Source organism: Melitaea cinxia, chromosome 18, assembly GCF_905220565.1.
Source record: "Melitaea cinxia chromosome 18, ilMelCinx1.1, whole genome shotgun sequence".
NCBI classification, from domain to species: domain Eukaryota; kingdom Metazoa; phylum Arthropoda; class Insecta; order Lepidoptera; family Nymphalidae; genus Melitaea; species Melitaea cinxia.
Window position 1 is genome coordinate 4092361 of NC_059411.1, and position 14532 is coordinate 4106892.

At 36.4% G+C, this 14532-nt stretch overlaps 1 protein-coding gene across 1 annotated transcript in view; it reads left to right on the forward strand.

The window, feature by feature from the left end:
• LOC123662535 (metastasis-associated protein MTA3) overlaps positions 1 to 14532 on the forward strand; it is a 99569-nt gene that overhangs the window by 60817 nt on the left and 24220 nt on the right. The gene's annotated exons all lie outside the window — the stretch shown is intronic.

The following is a 14532-nucleotide window of genomic DNA, read 5'->3' on the forward strand; positions in this document are numbered from 1 at the left end:
ACATTATCTAAAAATGTCAACCAATGGCAAGATTAGAAACTGAACTTCAATGAAACTGTAAATGAAGAATGTGTACTTATTAAATACAAGTGGTCGCCCAGTTATCGAAATTCGACCATAATTAAGTTAATTTATAAGTTTTGAACATTATTACTCTGTTGACAAAGACTATATATACTTCTATAATAACAAACAAATATACACTATATGTGTATACGTGTTGTGTGTCAAATACATGGTGGTGTGTAATTTTTTTTATTGATTTAAGTATTTCTATTTATAATTTTAAACAAATATTAGCATTCTGCGCTCCTCTATATAAACTAAATAAAAAATTCCGATTTGTATCTTTACAATTAACCTTTTCTGTGCATCCTAAATTTGTCACACAAATCAACCCTTGCGTGAATCCCAAACCCAATGTTGTATTTCTTGTTATGCACTTATATATGTTCTTTGATTTCGCCAGTTTTAAGAAAATAACTTTTAAATACATCTGTTAATATTTAAGAAAACCCACATGAGCTCTCGAATCTTGTCTGGAGGATTGAAATCTATCTGGCGTATTCGATAGGCTCGAAATTTATCTACGTATTACGATAATGGAGTAGGGTATGCATTATGATATTGCATTTATTTATTTATTTATGTTATTTGAAAGACTTTTTTTGTTTTTATGTTCTTTGATATTATGTGTCAATCACTTCACTTATAACCACAGCATGTATCATTTAACTTTTTCATTTGGCACACAATAAAAGAACGTTGCACTCTTGGTTTAAAATTCAACTCACTTCCGCTTAAAATTGTTGTTTGCTTCTAATTGCTTTTTTTTAAAATCTCATTTACGGTTTCTAAATATGTTTTTACTAACCAACAAATAACAACAGGTTGTTTAACCATGCGCAGTTTTTACACGATGCTACGATTTAATGTTTCTTTTTAGGATAAGAGTGTACAACGAAATTAATTTAATTTACATAATTATGAAACAAACTGCGCTATGACTAAGTGTATAGGAAAGGGTTTATTACTCGTTCACTTCAGTATAATTTATTCTTACATATTATCCTTTTCCACCTCGCATCAAAATGTTAAAAGGGAATTCGATAGAAATAAAAAAAAAATGTTTTTTCCGTATCTGAACTGGTTCAGATATTTTGTTGAAATTATATAATAAATGTTGCCTGTAAAGGTTTTCAATCTAACACAAAAATCTCAGGCTTAGCCTAGAGAAAGAAAGAAGAAAATCGCCAAGAGACTTAATTGTTAACTTTAACTAGTGGTTGCCCAGTAGTCGTAATTCGACCATAATTTCTTTAAATTATAAGTTTGAACATTATTAAGGTTCTGTTGTCAAAGACAATACTTCTATAATAATAAACAAAAGAGTATATGTGTATGTGTGTTAAATACATGGCAGTGTGTGTAATGTTTTTTATCTATTTAATGTATTTTTTATACATAATTTTCAAAAAATATTAGAATTCTGCACTGCTTACGCCTCCGTAAGAGCAATTTTCGTAAAAAGGCGTACAAAGTTTTTGCTTCAGGTATTAATATATAAATTAGATTATTAATATATTAGGTCTTTACCTATGAAATTGCCGTTTCGTCGTACTGGCTATTTCAAAACTAAAAAAAAAATCGCTAACAACTCAAATTTCAAATTATTTTTATTTTAAAAATATAGAATTCTTTTTATATAATTAGTCATTTGTTTAATGGTTAGCATTCTGTTAACATCCCATTTGTACGTTTTTCGTCATCATGGATGTTAAAAATTCGAGTGATTATGGAGTATGAGTTTCGTAGTAGCAAAGCGGCAGAAGCGGCACGCAACATCAACGACGTTTACGGTGCGAACACTACTAACGAGCGTACCACCCTTTATTGGTTTACTCGCTTTCGTTCCGGAAATTTTGACCTAAGAAATGAACCACGTGGTCGGCCGAAAATGTTGGTCGACAATGACGAATTAAAGGCAACTGTGGAGGCTGATGATTCTCAAACTACAGCTGAATTAGTACCAATTTTCGAAGTTAGCACTAAAACAATATTGGTCCATTTGCGTCAAATTGGCAAGGTAAAGAAGCTCGACAAATGGGTGCCTCACGAATTGAATGAACGCCTGCGCGTAATACGTTTCGAGATGTGCCTTGCACTGTCCAACAGACACACAAACGAAGGCATAATGTATCGCATTGTTAATTGTGACGAAAAATGGATTCTATTCGACAATCGCAAGCGCTCAGCTAGTTGGTTAGATCCTGGTTCAGTACCTAAACAATGCCCTAAACGAAAAATGACCCCTAAGAAAGCGATGGTGACTGTTTGGTGGTCTAGCGCCGGTGTAATTCATCACAGCTTCTTACCAAACGGCATGAGCAATTCTGCAGATGTGTACTGTGAAGAACTACTTTAACTTTGTTCAGTCGTTCGGCTCCGTGGCTCCTGCACGACAACGCGCTACCTCATACTGCACAGCAGACGGTCTCCAAGTTACAAGAGCTGGGGTTGGAAGTTCTCCATCATCCACCGTACTCACCAGATCTTGGCCCTACAGACTTCCACTTTTTCCAGAATTTGGATAACTTTTTGGCGGGAAAAAAATTCAATACCCGAGAGGCAGTACAAAATGCCTTTGAAGAGTTTGTTGCCTCCCGTCCAGCAGAGTTTTTCAAGAAAGGCATCAATAAATTACCGCTACGTTGGCAAAAATGCATTCATTCCATGGGTCATTACTTTGAATAATAAAAATAAAAAAGTGCGTCAACTTAACTATTTCATCAAAAACGAAAATTTCATAGGTAAAGATCTGTTATAAAAAAATTAATGTTTCTCTGTATGACCTTCATAGAATCGTAAACTATGATCCTGTCATGATCTTCAGCAAAATGTTGTGCATGAGCTCACATAGGTTTCTGAGTTGGTACGACCAAAAAAAAAAAAACTCACGCACGGTACAGCTAGTTATCAATAAAAAAAGTACATGAACCTATACTAATATGTCATAATTGTTGTAGGCTACGGTAACCTCATACCTGCGGGCGGACCACACGCTCGTTTTCAAGAATAATCATATAAACAAGGAAGTAATACTTTAGTTTACTTAACTTCGTTTATAACAAAAAAAAATCTAAACATTTTTGAGTTTTTATGCATTTCAAACAAATGTAATGTAGATCACATCCAATTATTCAAGACAGCTTTCTAACGTTCAGAAAACAAATAGATATAAAATTCCCATACAAGTAAAATTTAAGAAAAGTAAATTTTGAGTGTCAATTCACATTAGGCTTCTTTCACGGGAATCGTTGCATGACTGACAAGTCTCATATAAAATACAATGATATTACCATTGGCTACTCAGAATTGTTAACGGTTGACCTTTCAGTTATAACGGCGTCTCAAAATGTTAAAATTCATGATATTAGCCGACTAAATAAAAATGACAAAAAGTATTGAAGATAAAGAGGTCTTTTTGGTTTTTATTCATTCTTGTAATATTTAAATTTACGTGCTATAGCTGTACCAGCTACTTCGTTCGCGAATAAATACATACATACATATTTTGTAATTCATCTCATTTCAAGGGAATCGCGCTGAATTTCGAGACAAAAAAGTACAGTGTCCGACGTCGTAATATGGACTCGATTCATTTCGAATGTCATTCACATTCATTTTGTTGATTCTATTTAAGTGCATGACTCTGAAATTCGATCCCGGCTCTTTTTTCGGAAATCCCAGAATTTTAGAAGAAGATAATGTGTGATACATAATGTTAATGTATTTGATCGATGTTAAGCAAGCTAAGTTCTTAGATTGCGGTCTTTTACAACGTGGGGTGTGTATATTTTATGTAATATGGTTAATTACGGTGACACCAAGTAATTCTAACATCCCAGGATTTTAGAATTTCACAAAAAAGGGTTAAAAAAAACATAAAAATTAGTTTATTAATTCTTTTACAATAGTGATCATAATTTATAGAACTTAATAGTTACTGCAGTGTTATCAACTAATCATAATTACTTTCAAATACTAATTAAGTATTTTTTACTATAAACAATCAATAAACCTTAACACTAACATTTACATTTCACTGAAGTAGCTAGGAACCTACTTATTTTTAATATTGAAACAGAAATTTAATATTAAACGTAGATATTATCACCTATCAGTCAAAATATCACAATAATTATTATATTTAACTATTAGGGTTTCTATTTTTGGTATTACGAAAATAAAAGGTAAAAATAACAAAGAACCCAATGTTTTACACCTAATCTTCAGCTTCTTCATTTAACGTTTCGTTCAGAAATTAAAAGTGAAAAAAGACACGCGTTTGGTATTTCCTATGTACGGGTATTAACAGAACTAACGTAACGTATCTTTTTTATGTATAAAAAATTATATACAAGAAGTTGTTTTGTTTCAAATGCCGAAAATTCTGACAGCTTTAATCACGGAATTTCAATGCCAAAAAATCAGCCAGGATCCCTGTATCGAATTCCCTATATCTACATTACCTAGATAAAGGCAAATGAAACATTTGATTTATTTAAATTAAAATTTAGTACGGAATTGGGCGTGTTACAGTTTTATTGTAGACTAGCTGTGTCCGCGACTTCGTCCGTGTGGAATTTAACAAAAAAGTAGTAGTCAGGATCGATCCAGCTGTTTCAGAGATTAGCCGGAACAAATAGACAGGCAAAAATTTTAAAAAATGTTATTTTGGTATATGGACCGCGTATACATCCATATGCATTTAGTAAAAGCGGTTATTTTAATATTTTAAACAGACACTCCAATTTTATTTATTTGTATGGATAAAGATTTTACTCATTGGACGAGCCCCTACATAATAGAGCTTCTGCCGCCCTTCGCTGCCTCCTCTGCTGAAACCAGATGGATCGCTGGCCTTCACTGCGACAGACAAGGCTAACCTTTTAGCGAATCTGTTTGCAGAAAATTCGCTCCTTGATGCAGGTAGTGCCTCACCGCCCAGACATCCACCTTGCGACTCTGTTATGTCTGAACTACGCATTCGCCAAACTGAGGTTTTGAGAGTACTCCGTAACTTGGATGTGAATAAGGCTAGTGGCCCTGACGGGATACCAGCAAGAGTACTTAAACACTGTGCTCCTGAGTTGTCTCCTATTCTCACGCGCTTGTACCGCCTCTCTCTAAAATCCGCTCAAGTTCCTAAAGCATGGAAGATTGCCAACGTACAACCTGTACCTAAAAAAGGTAGTCGTGCTGACCCGGCTAACTATAGACCTATCGCGATCACCTCCATACTGTGTAAAAGTTTGGAGCGTATACTTAATGATAAGCTCCTAGCATACCTCGAGTTGAATGACCTCCTGTCGGACCAGCAATACGGTTTCCGCCGTAACAGGTCCACGGGGGATCTTTTAGTGTACGCCTCGCACATCTGGGGCGAAGCCTTGGACAAGCACGGAGAAGCGCTAGCTGTCTCACTTGATGTATCGAAGGCATTTGACCGGGTCTGGCATGAGAGCCTATTGAGCAAGCTTTCAGCTTACGGAATACCCCCGAGCTTGTGTGACTGGATATCAGATTTCCTGAGTGGGCGATCATTTCGGGTGGTCTTAGATGGCTCCTCATCTGACTTGATGGCGGTTAATGCCGGTGTCCCTCAGGGATCAGTTCTCTCTGCAACCCTCTTCTTGATTCACATAAATGACCTCCTCAGGCCCGGTATCTTTGGATACGCGGATGACAGCACTGTTACGGAGAGATACGTGTCCGGTCCCCGAGCTGGTGGGGCTGAAACTCATGAGCATAGAGAGGCCCTGGTTGAACGCATGAATTTGGCTTTGAAAGAGGTATCCGATTGGGGCGACGCCAACCTAGTCAAATTTAATGCTTCCAAAACACAAGCGTGTCTTTTCACTGCTAAACGGAGTCCATTCCCATTAGCTCCGACTTTCCGGGGTGTATCTGTACCGATCACCGATAATATTGATCTTCTAGGCATAAATATTTCGTCTAATATGAACTTCGGACAATGCATAGAATCCAAGGCAAAAATTGCTGGTAAGAAACTTGGCATCCTCAATAAAGTCAGGCAGTACTTCACACCGGAACAGCTTCTTACTCTCTACCAAGCACAAGTTCGATCGTGTATGGAGTACTGCAGCCACTTATGGGATGGCTCTGCCAAGTACCAGCTCGCTGCTTTGGATTCTGTGGATCGACGCGCCAGAAGACTCATCGGTGACAAATCGCTGGTTCGCTCGAGACTTCAAAGTCTCGAACATCGGCGCAAGGTTGCCTGTTTGTCGGTATTTTACAGGTTATATTTCGGAGAGTGTGCTCTAGAACTATATAATTTGGTTCCACCATCACCTTTCTACCACCGAACCGCAAGGCATCGCATGAATCTGCTCCGCTATGTGGTTGAAATCCCACGATCTCGCACTAAACGATTTGCTTCCTCGTTCCTAATACGCACCACTAAAATTTGGAATGCCCTTCCGGCTTCCGTTTTTCCAACGAACTATAACTTGGGTATCTTTAAATCAAGAATGAATAGGCATCTTCTAGGCAAGCGCGCACCACCTTAGGCTGCATCACTTCACTTGACTTCAGGTGAGATCGCAGTCAAGCGCTAGTCTATATATTTAAAAAAAAAATTAATATTTATAAACATTTATTCATACGCACACACATACATCGATATACAGTCAAGACAAAATATAAAAATCACAACATAACAATTCTATTAAAATATATCTATATAGATATTATGACAAATAGCTAAATTGGAAACAATGAACACAATATACAACCGAAATAAAACAATAAAATCAAAAACAATAATAATAGGTAACTACCCACATAAAATCAACAATAACAATTAAAAAACAAAAAAAAATGAAAAATAAGCAAAATGTATATAAAAAAAGAAAGAAAGCGGCAATCTGCATAGTGATGTACTGATGGGAGCATTGAAATCGATGACGCTCGGCATTTGTTGGAGAATCAAGACTCCAACGCCGATTTTTAGCGTCACCCGTAAAGAGATTGGCGGAAAGCAGTTCTTATATAAAATATATTAATAAATCTATAATAATAATAAATTTTGAACAAAGGTACACATATAATACTAACATTATATAAATATGATAAAGCAAAACAATTAATACGTCTTTACTTTAATGAAAAAAAAAGGATAAATAAATATATAAAAATGGATTGGTGTATTAATTTTAGTTACATAAATAACACATAAAGTAACTCCTTGAACAATGACAATTCCAGTTTAGTTTAGTTTTTGTAATTTCTCATGTAAGTTAATTGTATTCTTGTGAGAAATAAGTGATCTTTAACCTTATATAGAAAAAAAATACGTAAGAATTAATATGAATATTTGTACATATTATAAGACTCGAAACACAAAATTGATTTCAATTCAATTCAAATCAATTGATTTGTACACACACACACACATAAGTATATAAATATATGCATAAATACACATATACACAGTCATACACATACACACACACACACACACACGCCTATGTCCAGCAGTGGACTGCAACAGGCTGGAATGATGATGATGATGATAATGTAAATACTTTTTAAATTAGTAAGTATTCCTGTGACCAATATTTTATAAAGTAATAAAAATTAGCAGTGTATTTGCACATCCAACAAGTGTTTTTTTAATTTAATTTTGAAATTATTAACCGTTTCAAGAGATAGTAATGGCGGAGGTAAATTATTCCAGCACTTTGTCGCCATGTACCTGAAACTACCTCGAAATGCGGCTGTTCTGTGTGCGCATGTGATGAGCATGAACGCCGATCCTCTAGTGTTATGATTATGCCTATCACACGCCCATTGCAGTTTATCATAAAGGCGGCGTTCTGTAACGAATTATGCCAAATAATAGAGTAGCAAAGTGTAGTTCCATTCTTTTGTCCATACGAAGGATCTTGGCCTCGTTGAGGAAGGGCGACACATGCGCACGGAAAGGTACGTCAAAACAAAATCGGGCACATGCGTTCTGTACTTTTTGTATTAGTTTTTTTGATCGAGAGAGTAGTCACGACCCTATCGCGGCAGCACCGTAGTTAAACTTTGACAAGATCAATGACTCACATAGCTTTACACGAAGGTCAACAGATAATGAATTTCTTATTTTATATAAAACTTTCAGTCGGTAGTAACAATTGCTTGCGGTTCGTATGACGTGTTTCTCGAATTTTAAACCTTCATCCATCAAGATGCCCAAATTGCGCGCCTCAGCAACTCGTTCAATTTGCTCGTTTAATATTTGGATGACGGGAGGTGAGCACGACATTCTTTGCACTTGAGATCGGGTGCCTAATAAAATATATTTGGTTTTATTTGGATTCAACGTCAGTGCATTAGCTTGAGACCACTTAGCAATACGGGCAAGATCTTCATTTAATTTTTCGACAGCTTTGCGTATATCAGCAGGCTTACAAGATATATAGAGCTGTATATCGTCTGCATAAATGTGGTACTTACAGTGTTTAATGTTCTTGATAATATCAGCCAATACAGTGCAAATATTAAAGGACAAATATTGGAACCCTGCGGGACACCTCTATATGTAGGGCTGGGGTCAGAGCATACTGTAGTACCATCATGATTTTTTACCTCAACCACCTGAGCACGTTCACTGAGGTAACTGTCGAACCAGGATATCGTGTCAGGACAAAAGCCATAAAACCCGAGCTTTGACAGTAAGAGTGTTTTGTTAATCGTATCAAACGCACGTGAGTAATCCAAGAGAACAAGAATAGTACCCTGACCTTCATCTTGAGCAGCCAGCACATTGTCAAACACATCCGCAAGCGCCGTTGTAGTACTGTGTCGCCTACGGAAGCCGGACCGAGTAATGGGCAATACCTTATTTGTATTAAGATATTCAGTCATCTGATCGCATACTACTTTTTCCAATATTTTTGAAGAATGAACCACTTTGGGGCCATAGTGATGGCAGCCCGATTATCAGGGGCCAAGAAGGTGGTCGGAGACATTAACCAGCTGCCGTACATCGACAGGGAAAACCTGTTCAAGATGCGGTACAGCAGACCAACCCTGATAACAGGCATATCGTGGGAGCTGTCTTGTACGCACCGAAACCCTAAGGACGTCGCCTTCGCCATCAGCGAGGTCTACAAAGATATAGCTCAAGCCCAATAATCCGTTCCCTGCGCGTGGAAAGCTGCACGGGCGCGCAAATCTCTGCAAGACAGAACTGGACCCTATACCTGGTCTTCACGCAGGAAGAGAAGAAGTTGCTGGTGGACCGGGGATACGGGAAAGGGGAGGGGTGGCGTGTCATGACTATCCACGAGGCGCAGGGCCAGACGAGTGAGAGTGTCATCGTCATCCAGACGAGGAGTGGGAGGCTGCGAATACATGACAGCGTTTCGCACGCGATAGTCGCGGTGACTAGACACACCAAGGCCTGTGTCTACTACACCGACTACAGAGATGACGCGATCTGTCGTTTCGTCGGGAGGGCGGCGGAGGCTACGGAAAAAGACATCCTCGAGCATAGTCTCAAGATGGCGATTCATAATAGAGACACCGCCGTCGTTGAGAGTATTTTCGAGATGTCAAAATAAAATTCGAATAGGTTGCTTTGCTTGGGAGGAGTAAGGTGGTGGTAATACAGATAATATTAAAAAATATATTTTTAAGAAAACGAGTACGCATGTAAATAATGTAAGATTAAGCTAGATATAAGTATAGTATTATAAGGAAATAATAATAATAATAAAACAGAAATTGTACCATACATTAGAATAAGAACCGGTCGGTGGACTCACGTCTCTTTTGGAGACATTAAAAACATAGTCTAACTTGAACAGCGATGTGAAAAATAAAAAAAAAATAAAAATCGCATGTTTTTGGAATAAAAAAGGACATGGGTTCATAAACCCGTGGATGTATATCACTTGTAAAAAAAAAATTTTTTTTTGAAAGACACGGCAGTATACTAATAGGGCGGGGCTATATTTTACTTTCATGTAGATTGTCTGTAATACTCTACATCTGTAATAGGCAGGAAGGTACTCAATAAATTATAATAAGAGAAGATGAACCTATTTTAGCTGCTGTCAGATTACGCTTCAACCTGTAACATCCCAATGCCGGGCAAAGGCCTCTTTTCCCATGTAGAAGGGTCATAGCTTAATCCACCACACCGCTCCACTGCGTGAGTGACGATCGCCATCAGGTGTACATATATACTACCGGGACTGACGGCTTAACGTGCTCTCCGAGGTACGGTAGAGAGACCCACAAGGACTGCACAAACACCCAAACCACGGCAAACAACTGTATGGCCAATATAAATATTTGTCGTGTGCGGGGATCGAACCCGCAACCTCCAGCAGAATAGCCACAAACCAGTAATGTGACCGTTGCGCCAACGCGTCGCGTCGACAGATGAACAAACTTATTAAAGTGCAACATTGACACTTGACCGACAATATTCGTGATTGGTAAATAACCAAATAGGATTGTCAAATAAATAACTGGATGTAGTAGACATCGATATTCGATCATGTATAAAGTATCTCTGTAAGGAAACTTTATCTTCATCTAGAATTAACTAAAAGCGAAAATTTGCCATCGATATATATTTTTAATTCTTTTATTTATATCAGTCAATACATATTTAATATACTTGTTTCTCCATATTGTGTAGGAAGTCGTACGACTCATCTCATCCTGTGGCCTATAAAGATAATTTATTTCTGAACAGTAATTGTTCATTGATTTAGCGACATTACATTAATATTTTAGCACTGAATGACTGATTTATGTATGAAACTTGTAATTGATCTGTTATAAAGAAAGGATGAACATAACAGAAAACGTGCCTGCAAATTTTGAGAAATTATTTTAGTAAAAGCAGATTGCCTCATCCAGATTATTGTAAAGTTAGAAAGACAAAGAATTTAACTACTTTTTGATTTCCTTGGCATATTTACAAGGGATTGTCCGAATAATACTTTGGGAATTGGCACATCTCTTTTTTCTTCGTAGTGTCAATACTATCTATAATAGTCTATACTAATACTGTTTGTAATAAAGCTGATTTTTTTTTTTAATAAATAAAGTCAATGACACCTATAAACGACTTTCTTAAAAAATTAATTTAAAATGTTTTTTGCATTTGTCTAACTCGTACTTAATTTTTTTTTTTTTTTTTTTTTTAATGTAAGAAAAGTTATCTCTTTTGTAGGAAGTAGGTGTTCATATATTTTGGTAATAATCCTAGTAACGACTGTCACCACAAGTATTTTCGATATCAGATTCATGAGATCGTTTTAGTAGTGGGGTCCTTACAGACTAATTACATTACAGTTGACACATTACAGAAGAGATTCCGGGAAAAAAGCCAGTTTTTCTTACATTCATTATTGTTTCCTTCATAATTATATTTATACTTATATTATATTATTTATTATAGACTTGTAATGATGATCAACAAAACTATCGTCGTCAGGAACTCTAGACTACAACAAGCAATCTCGCCTTCACTGAATGATTCCGAGCTTTTTTAACCGACTTCCAAAAAAGGAGGAGGTTCTCAATTCGACTGTATTTTTTTTTTTTTTTTTATGTATGTTATGCATCAGAACTTTTGACCGGGTAGACCGATTTCGACAAATTTTATTTTAATCGAAAGGTTGTGTGTGCCAATTAATCCCATTTAAATTTATTTGAGATCTAACAACTACTTTTCGAGTTATATTTAATAATGCGTTTTTACTTGACGCTTTTTTCGTCGACCTACGTTGTATTATACGGCATAACTTTCTACTGGATATACTGATTTGAATAATTCTTTTTTTGTTAGAAAGGGGATATCCCTAGTTTAGTACCATGATAAGGAAACCAGGATCTGATGATGGGATCCCAGAGAAATCGAGGGAAACTCTCGAAAATCCGCAATAACTTTTTACTGGGTGTACCGATTTTGATAATTTTTAATGTAATGAAAAGCTGATGTTCATCATGTGGTCACATTTAAATTTTATCGAGATCTGATAACTACTTTTTGAGTAATCTTTGATAACGCGTAGTTACTTGACAATTTTTTCGTCGATCTACGTTGTATTACTTGTCGATGTAATTGAAGTCGGTTTTTTTTCGTTTGTCTGCAAACACAATTATTTTATATTTATATTTTCTATAAGTTAAATAGTGATCATAGACGTACTATCTTTAGCCAGTCTTCAATATATATGACTAGCATTCAACAGACTGAAGATGAGTAATGTACATTTATCAGCGTCGATGTAGGTTTTACTCTTACCTATAGCTGTAATTAAAATGTAGTAACTTGGTTTTCATAACAATTTTAGTGCCAGCATTCTATTAAAGTTAAGATATCTCTATTCATTAATTTTAATTAGAATAGTTCATTAGTTTCGGCTTAAATCGAAAATTGTCATTAGGTACGACCCTGTGCCGACTACGGTACGATTGACTACGAAGTTTTTATATGACATTCTAGTATACAAGTATTATAATCAAGTACTAATTTTATTTTAAATACTGATGTTAACCACAGCTTTCTTGCCACTATCTGGACCTCCTGTATTTTATTTAAACATAATTTTATCACAAGCAGTTTTGTTAATAAAGCAATTAATGCCTATGTGGATTTTCACTATAATAAAACTATATAAGGAACGTTTGAGAAAGTTAATATTTATCGATTTTCGTTTCGTTTCGTTGATTTAATCTGTTAAAAAAATTCTTAGAACCAATTCAATAGATTTAAATGAATAAATATGTGATCCTAAAATTGAAAATGTAGGTTTTGGTATTTGCATACATTATATATATTTACAAAAATGTGTGAATTTCTTTTTTGATTTGAAATGAAAATTTCTTTGAATTTAATTTACCACAAGACATGAAAATTTTATATATAGAAGCTTTCTTTTTCTTGCAAGTCTAACTTAATCAACGTCTACACACAAACACCGGCTTATTATCTTTTTCTAATAATAGTCTTTAGAGCGTGACATCTTCGTAAAGTGAACGAACTAGATATCTGGTTAAAACTATATATATAGACGAGCTTCCTTTTAATTTTTTAACGCTCTCTTAGGCACAAACGTTTTTTACGTTTAATATTTAAATTTAAAACAACATTTTAATCAACATTTAAAAGAATTAACCTCAACGCCTTAACGATTCGTAGTTGTAAATCCTTTGTTTTTATTACACATAATAATAGAACGTTATTTTTTTTAATAAAACTTTTTGCATCTGATTATTGTTATTTTCGCTGAGTTTTATAGAATTTAAAAGATAATTATATAATCTTACTGCTAATAGTAGTTGCCTCTAAATGAATAATGGATAACATTTAAATATCTATTATACATAATGCTTAATCGTTATTGAGAACAGCTTACGTGTTGAATCTCGTTTTGAATTACAGATTCTAGACGATAGCAATGGTAATTGTATATTTTATTTAATATAAAAAGGCAATGACCCCTATGAAAATAGCAGAAGCCTCGCGGTTTAACACTAGGTACCTTCGGCGGTTGCGCGCATGCCTGTTTCTAAGGTCGCGCCCGCTGCCTTTCGATGGAAATGATTTTAATTAAAATGGCATTCATGTTTATGTCGCGAGAGACAGCCGCGTGGCGGCAGCGTCTCCCGGGCACTCGTGCGTCCCTAGAGATGGGCCTCGGATGTTGACTGCGGCCGCATCTTACCGGTGGCCGCTGTTGTCACTGCGGTGTTTCGCGGGCGGGCAGATTTATTTGGACGTACCCCCTACGGGGGCAGGGGGGTCGGGCGCGCCACCCACCGCGCCACCTCCACACATTTGACTGGATCAATAAGTAAGCAAAGGATGCCCGAGCAGAAAAACCATACACCCGACCACCCCAAGGGGGCACACGTAACCGACCCCCCACTGGGGGGGGGGGGGGCTCCACAGATTGCCATTTTCTCTTTGCCTACGCTTTAATTAGTTGCGTAGTGACGCGTGTGTATCCATATCCATAATCCGGACTTATTAAATTGCCAAAAGATTTTTTTTCTAAAATGTAATAGATATATAATAATGTTCCAGGTCTAAAACTTAGGTTATATACCAACAAGAAAGTGTCGAATCATCTCATGCCGAAAATACTAACCCGTTAGTTACCGCGATCTAAAACAGCTACGACAGACCCTAAACTTAGAATTTTATTTAATGCGACAAGCCTAGATCCACGCGTATGCTTACAAAGCATAAAAAGCGTTAATAACCATTGCCCGTATATAGTCGTAGAAATAAAGCTGTTCCATTAAGTCCTAATCTTGAGTTTTCGACGCTGACAATGCCACCATAACAGAAAGATAAGATAAGAAGTGATACACCGCGCCTCACCTGTAATAGGACAAAGCTTCCCTGTGTACACGCGTCGAAACATTGGCGTGAACTACCGGCACGAACACGACACTTGTGTCTATCGGATAAAATACATTATT